This window comes from Macrobrachium nipponense, chromosome 14 (assembly GCF_015104395.2).
Source record: "Macrobrachium nipponense isolate FS-2020 chromosome 14, ASM1510439v2, whole genome shotgun sequence".
NCBI classification, from domain to species: Eukaryota; Metazoa; Arthropoda; class Malacostraca; order Decapoda; family Palaemonidae; genus Macrobrachium; species Macrobrachium nipponense.
Genome location: NC_087207.1, coordinates 57,229,619 through 57,237,118, shown reverse-complemented (window position 1 = coordinate 57,237,118; position 7,500 = coordinate 57,229,619). Strand labels below are relative to the sequence as shown.

Sequence of the window (7,500 nt, the reverse complement as noted above, 5' to 3'; positions counted from 1 at the left end):
GGAAATTTCCTAAACATTTTCTATCTTTCGCTTTTTCTCTTGGTGAAAGAAACGACGATGATTAGGATGAGTTCGTCCTCCATTATTCATTGTTTGTTTGTTTGTTTGTATGGTCTTTTTACGTTGCGCGGAACCAGTGGTTATTCAGCAACGGGACCAACGGCTTTACGTGACTTTCGAACGACGTCGAAAGTGAACTTCTGTCACCAGAAAGACACATCTCTCACTCCTAAATGGAATGCCCGAGAATCGAACGAGGTGGCACGCCAACACCATACCGAACACGCCACTGAGGCGCTCTCCATTATTTTTGTACTAGTTATCAAAGGCGGATCGATATCCCGAAGCCTCTGACCGACGTTCAAGCTGTTCAATACATTTTTCGCTGGTGAAAATAAATTCTCTGGGGAGATGGCGAACGCCTTTGTCACTGGGGATATGATGACCATATTCTTTTTTATCGTCATCTGCACAATGGCACTCTCCCGTTAAGACTATTTTCGAAATATATGACCCCCATTCGATGCAGTTCCGAAGTTTGATATTCAAATGAATCTTTAAGAATTTATTTTCTAAAAAAAATTTTCGCACTGAGCACTTTTGCCAGAGGTCTCCGTAAGCACCTGGGATAGAAATAATTTTGCTCAGAAGTAAAAGTGATATTATTATTATTAGATAAGCGCCAGTCATACATGTTAAAATAAGGAAAAAAGAAATACACGGTTTGTTTAAGGACATGGAGTCAGAAGCACACTGGCAAACCAGCTTAATCGCCGAGAACTTACTGTGGTAATGGATAAGGTCCCGTGTGAGCACATTAACGTAATACTGCATATATATTCGTATTATGAAATTGTACAGTTGTAAAAGACAAATAAACATCAATATTCTTTTATATTTACGAAGCGTCTTCTCACCTCACTGTTGAATTGAAAGCAAGGGAGCACAGGAAGACCATTTCATATTACTGCTTCAAGGAATACCTTCAGGAAACAGCTGTTTTCTGTCAGATCCGATCCACGAGTTCATCCTACCAGTTCATTAGCCAATCTCTCTCTCTCTCTCTCTCTCTCTCTCTCTCTCTCTCTCTCTCTCAATGTTTCTCCTCCATTCCCTTCTATGAAGTAATGTATCTCATTCATTCCTCTCTATGAAGTAATGTGCCTCCTACATTCCTTTCTATGAAGCTATGTTTTTCATTCATTCCTTTCTATGAATTAATGAGTCTCATCCATTCCCTTCTCTCTCTCTCTCTCTCTCTCTCTCTCTCTCTCTCTCTCTCTCTCTCTCTCTCTCTCAATATTTAACTTCCATTCCTTCCTGTGAAGTTATGTGTCTCATCCATTCCCCTCTATGAAGTAATGCGTCTCATCCATTCCTTTCTATGAAGTAATGTTTCTCATCTATTCGTATCTATGAAGTAATGTGATTCATCTATTCACTTCTAAAAAATGTTTCTAATCTATTCTTTTCTGTGAAGTTATGAGTCTCATCCATTCCTTTCTATGAAGTAATGTGTCTCATCCATTCACTTCTAAGAAGAAGTGTTTCTCATCCATTCTTTTTAGTGAAGTTTTGCGTCTCATCCATTCCTATCTCTGAAGAAATGTGCCTCCTACATTCCTTTCCAAGAAGTAATGTTTCTCTTCCATTCCTTTCTATATAATATTTACACACACACACACACTCTCTCGCTCTCTCTCTCTCTCTCCTGTCGCACTTCCCGAAAGCCTTTGTCACCTGAAAATTCGCTAACTCCATTAAAGAGAAGTTTCCTCTAAGGCTAAACTAGATTACGTCGGCCGGCGTCATGACAAGCAGAATAGTTTTAAATTCTCCGAACAATGAAGGAGGGAGTCGAGTCTAACTTAATTTGTTCACCCTAACTTAGTTCCATGGGGCAATGAAGCCGCCTCATTATAAAGGCTTTGACGACGCTTTGGACAGTAATAGCGTCAAGCATCATCGTCAGGTGTGTCACTGTCATCATTCTGAAGTAGTCACTTGTACCAGAGAGAGAGAGAGAGAGAGAGAGAGAGAGAGAGAGAGAGAGAGAGGAACAGTTATGAGAGAAAGTACTTGTTTTTAGAAGTTGAGTGAGAGTGAGAGAAAGATAAGTCTAAAAGGGATGAGGAAATGAGAAAAAGTACTAGATTTTAAAAGCGGAATAAGAGAGAGAGAGAGAGAGAGGAGAGAGAGAGAGAGAGAGAGAGAGAGAGAGAGATCACCCAAAACTCAAGAGGAAAGGGAAACGAAAACATAAAAAAAGGGGCTTTACTTTACATACTTTCCATCAAGCGACAAAATAACTATACATCTGCGAGAGACAAAAATCTATAATGCACTCGCCAGCCAACCGAATCTGACTCTCGAGAGAAAAGAAAGGAAAGAGAAAAAGCCATTAATTGCTGTTGAACAGGGATGGTACGACTTTGACGTCCTGCACTAAGACGCGGCTGGCTATCTCGCGTCTCGGCCGTATCTATCTCATAGGCGAGGCACTTTCGAGTGTTCCTGTCCTCTCCCAATGGGGTAAAAAAGCACGCCCCAGCTCTCGATGTTTATTTTTTTATATATATACTCACTAAGCTACAACTGTCCTTTAATATCTAATTCGCTCTACCTCGGAATTAATATATTTTCATATATAAACCAAACAAAAACTTCTTCCAGTTTTATTCTGAAGATTGAAAAAGAAACCCCACAAAATTACTGTGTATAACGTGTTTACTTATAAGTATTTACATTTTATTTTACTCAGCACTCGAGTACTTTCAGGCCCTATCTGTGGCCCTTTTTCAAGAGAAGCGTAGGTATGTACATACTTATAAGTAAACTTGCACGTTCTACAAAGTAATTTTGTGGGTTTCTTTTTCAATTATCATATATGTTAACCGAAGCTAGAGCGAATTACACATGAAAGGACATTTGTAGCTTAATGAGTATATATGAATCAAGGTGGATGGAATAACTCATATCTAATACGTTTTCTATTCGCTGATCTCTTTTTTTCTGTATTTTCTTTTACCTTCCGTTACTTCTTTTAAACGAACACCATATTCTTTGGAAGCTTGAATTTCCAGTCAATAGCCCCTTTAGTGGCTTGCTGCATATGAACAGGGTTCACGTTCTGAATATTAACGATAAAGTAAAATATAATAATAATAATAATAATAATAATAATAATAATAATAATAATAATAATAACTAATATAATAATCATAATACGAATATAATAATAATAATATAATAATAATATATAATAATAATAATAATAATAATAATAATAATAATAATAATAAAGCTGTAAAATACGGCAAAAAGGGTGCTAAAAAGGAAGGGCTAAAAATACGCAAAATCTTCAAGAATATTTTACATACGCAACAAAAAACACACAAATCTGACCTAAAACAGAGCCATTTTTGTAATAAAAAAACAAGCGTAAGAAGACGGATTGGGGGAGGTTGGGGTGGGGGGATGCCAAATCTTCCCCCTCCCCTCCCACCGACTGCCCCCTCCTAACTTTTGAAAGAAAGGATTTGAACGCAGAAGTAAATTAAAGTCTTTCCAGTCGTGCAGTATCATCCAAAAATGTGCTTGAGCACCCACCCCGAAATTCCACGGGCCACCGCTGTCAGGTTATCGAGCGGAAAAGTTACGTGACGGAAGACGTCGAGAGAGAGAGAGAGAGAGAGAGAGAGAGAGAGAGAGAGAGAGAGAGAGAGACTTGAGTAAAAGGGAACGGGGAAGGAGGAGAAAGGTCTGTACACAATTCGAGAGAGAGAAAGAGAGAGAGAGAGAGAGAGAGAGCTCATTAATTTTGAAAATAAATAAGCGACGACAGAGAGAAGAGAGAGAGAGAGAGAGAGAGAGAGAGAGAGAGAGAGAGAGAGAGAGAGAGAAGTGCTTTGATGCTTTTTACAAATAAAATATGATATCATATTTTATTTGTAAAGATTGAAATATAGATATATACACTGATCTTCACCCTGCATGTGAAAGTGACCTCCATAGGCGCTCTACTAGCCTGTTTAAGTAGTGCCAAGGAATAGTCAGAATCCAGACTTCGAATAAAAAAAAGTGTAACTTTGAAAAACTCTACGGGTTCTACAACGAATGTTTAACTACAGCCTCTGGCATTTTTGAATAAAATCAAAATTGGCTTTCATAATTACCTATTTTAGATATGCCAACCTTCAGTGCGTTGTTCAGAAGTTTAAGTAACAATGAGAAAATCACAATTATGAAAAAGACCTGCATAAAATTACTACAGCTGAGGCAGCAATTACTTTTAATTTAACACGTTTAAAAGATGGTTTACTTCTATCATAGAGATATACAAATAAAAATAATAGTAATGAAGTATATAATAATAATAAAAATAACCTGAAATTAAAAGTTATAAATATGAAAATAACAAAAATATGAATAAAAATAATAATAAATATAAAAAATATAAAAATACTATAATATACATACAAAAAGTGAAATGATAATAATGAAATTTAATAATACAAACAATAACTATAAAAATAAAAATAATCATAAAATTAAAAAATTAATAAATACAATTAGTAAAATAATAATAAAATTTCAGAAGATAAAAAATAGATATGAAAATAAAAAATAAGAATAACAAAGTAATATTATTAACAATAAAAATGGGACACATAATAATAAAAATAAAAGTAAGAAAATAATAGTACTAATTCTGTAAATAAAATAATAAGAAATTAATAAAAATAGAACTAACAACAAAATAAAACACTAAACCCAAAATTAAAAAAATAAAATAAAAATAAAGAATAAAAGTAATAAGAATAACAATAAAAATTATAATAATAAAAATAATAAATTCAAATAAAATTATTTTATTATGAACAAAATATAAATTAAACAATATGAAATATGAAAATATTAAATAAAATCAAAATCAAAAATTAATAAAATCAATATAATAAAAATAAAAAACAATACTAATAGCAATACCAAAAATTAAAAAAAACCATAATAACGAGAACAATATAAAATAATAATAATAAACAGAAAACTAAGAATATAAATAAAAAAAATATAATTAGTAGTAATATAAATATAAATATCATTAATAAAAATAATTACATAAAAATAATAAAAACAAAAATAAATATGCACATGAAAAAATCTTAAAAATAAAAATAATGAAAATAAAATATTACAAAAATAAATAAAAAATAATAAAATAAAAATTAATAACAACTTAATAATTAAAATAAAAATAATATTAAAAAAGAAAAATAAATGAAATAATAAAACCTTTAAAATTTAAATAACACTTATAAAATCAATAAAATAAAATAAAAATAAATTTAATAAAGAAAATTAAAAATGATGAAAATAATAATAAAAATAAATATAAATAAAAAAAATAAAAAATAAAATAAATTTAATAATGAAGTAAAATAAAACAAAAGTAATAATAATAGCTATAATAATCATTGAAAACATAAATAATTTATAATTAAGAACAATAAAACTAATAATAATAAACAGAAAACTAAGAATAATAAAAATAAAAAATGAAAATAAAATAAAGTAAAAATAAAAGTAATATAAATGAAAAGTAAAAATAAAATTAAATAATATGATCATATAAATTACAAAAAAATGAAACAATAAAAATAAATATAATTAATATAAAACAAAAAATAATAAAAATATAAATAATAATAATGAAAATAAAATATTAAGAAAAATAAAAAAATAAATAAAATTAACAAAAATAAAAAATAAAAAATTAAACTAAAATCAATAAAATAATAATAAGTCAAAAAACAATAAGAATAGATATCAAATAATTTAAATAAAAATAATAAAACCATTACTCCGATTTCAAAACAAACGAGAGAGAGAGAGAGAGAGAGAGAGAGAGAGAGAGAGAGAGAGAGAGAGAGAGAGAAAGCCTGCAATTCGGTTACATAAGTCTGCCGAATCTGACCATTAGACGATCATGTTTATCTAATAATCTTTATTTATTTATTTATTTAATTTTCCTGCCACCCAGAACCTTCCCTTCCTGGAAGCGTCCTTCTCGTCCACTCCATTCAACGACCGACCCGGAATACACTCTCTAGGCATCGGCCGAGCTTTATAAGATTTCAGCAATATCTGCAATTTCTCGCGCTAGGCAATTACAACTTCGGTTTAATTCCGCCGGGAATAACTTCTTTTCAACGGGCGAGCGATTACGGATTTAACTTTGCCAAGAATTAGATCAAAAGTTTCCTCTACGGCCCTCTGGAATGGCCAAGATTCCTCTGTCAGATTAACAACACTTTCGACTCCAGCAGGTAGCGAGCGATACGAAGTTGAGTCTGCCAGGCCGGTTTGGGTACTACTCACGAGCCGGGTTAAAGAAGATGGCTTGGTGAAGGAGTTAATGCCCCTGCCTCGTTAATGAGAAAAAGAATAAATAAAAGGTCACGGAACCTTGGAAACTTGCAATATACTTCAGCAAGTTGGTGAAAGCGTCAAAAATAACTTTAGTAGAGAACAATAAGGCCTCAAATGTGCTCGATAAATATCTTACGGGCTGCCCAGTTTTAGATTATCTGGAAAAGTAGACGAAAGCAAAGGGTTTCCGCAGTCCTGTGAATGATGAGAAGGAACGATCAATTTCCACATAACGTGGTAATCTCACGGGACTACTGATAGGTTTTTGTAATAAGGCGTTGCAGAAGCTATGGTCAGCAGCTGTGCGTAGTGCCTCGTAAGAAAAGAAGGCAAATCCTTGCCCACTCGTAAACTGACACAGGAACCTCACCAATAGTATGTCAGTCTCCCTAGACATGTTCTACATTTCCTCAAGTGTCTCTTTTCTTAAATTAAACCACATCAATATATATTTTTCGCCTCTTTCTTTCCCCACCATCTCTCCCTCTCTCCTATCACATCCTGCTGGAAACCTCATAATCATATGAGAAAATCAACATTTCGTTGCAAGAGACTGAGATTTGGCGAAGGACCCAAAAGGTGAATTTCTTTTATGGGGGAGACTTGAAGTGCAGGCATATATTGGGGTATACTAAATGCCTCATTTCAATTCAGTAAGAAGGGGAAAACACAACCTCTCTTTTTGCAAATGGGCATTCTATTCTGTGTAAGGTTAGTCCCGAAATGAGTGATATTTTACCCGAAAGTGCAAGTATGCACAACGATGCAATACTGCAAGCTTAAATGATCTTTTCTGGTGTTCATTTAATGAACAGATTTTCACATATATATACACAACTTCTTCAACAAAAGTCAAAGAGAATCAAGAACAGTTGAAGGTATTCACCAAATACTGCTCTCAGTATCATCAATAAAGCCACAATATGTATTTTCCTATTTAACTTAAAAACTACAAACTACATTCTTATTTTAGCAAAACTTTCAATAAAGCATTTAATTTCTGTGAGCACACACACACACGGGGAGAGAGAGAGAGAGAGAGAGAGAGAGAGAGAGAGAGAGAGAGAG

At 32.9% G+C, this 7,500-nt stretch overlaps 1 protein-coding gene across 1 annotated transcript in view; it reads right to left on the bottom strand.

The window, feature by feature from the left end:
- The window catches only part of LOC135226530 (syndecan-like), a gene marked incomplete at its 5' end in the record, with an annotated part of 27,568 nt that overhangs the window by 19,836 nt on the left and 232 nt on the right, over nt 1-7,500 (bottom strand).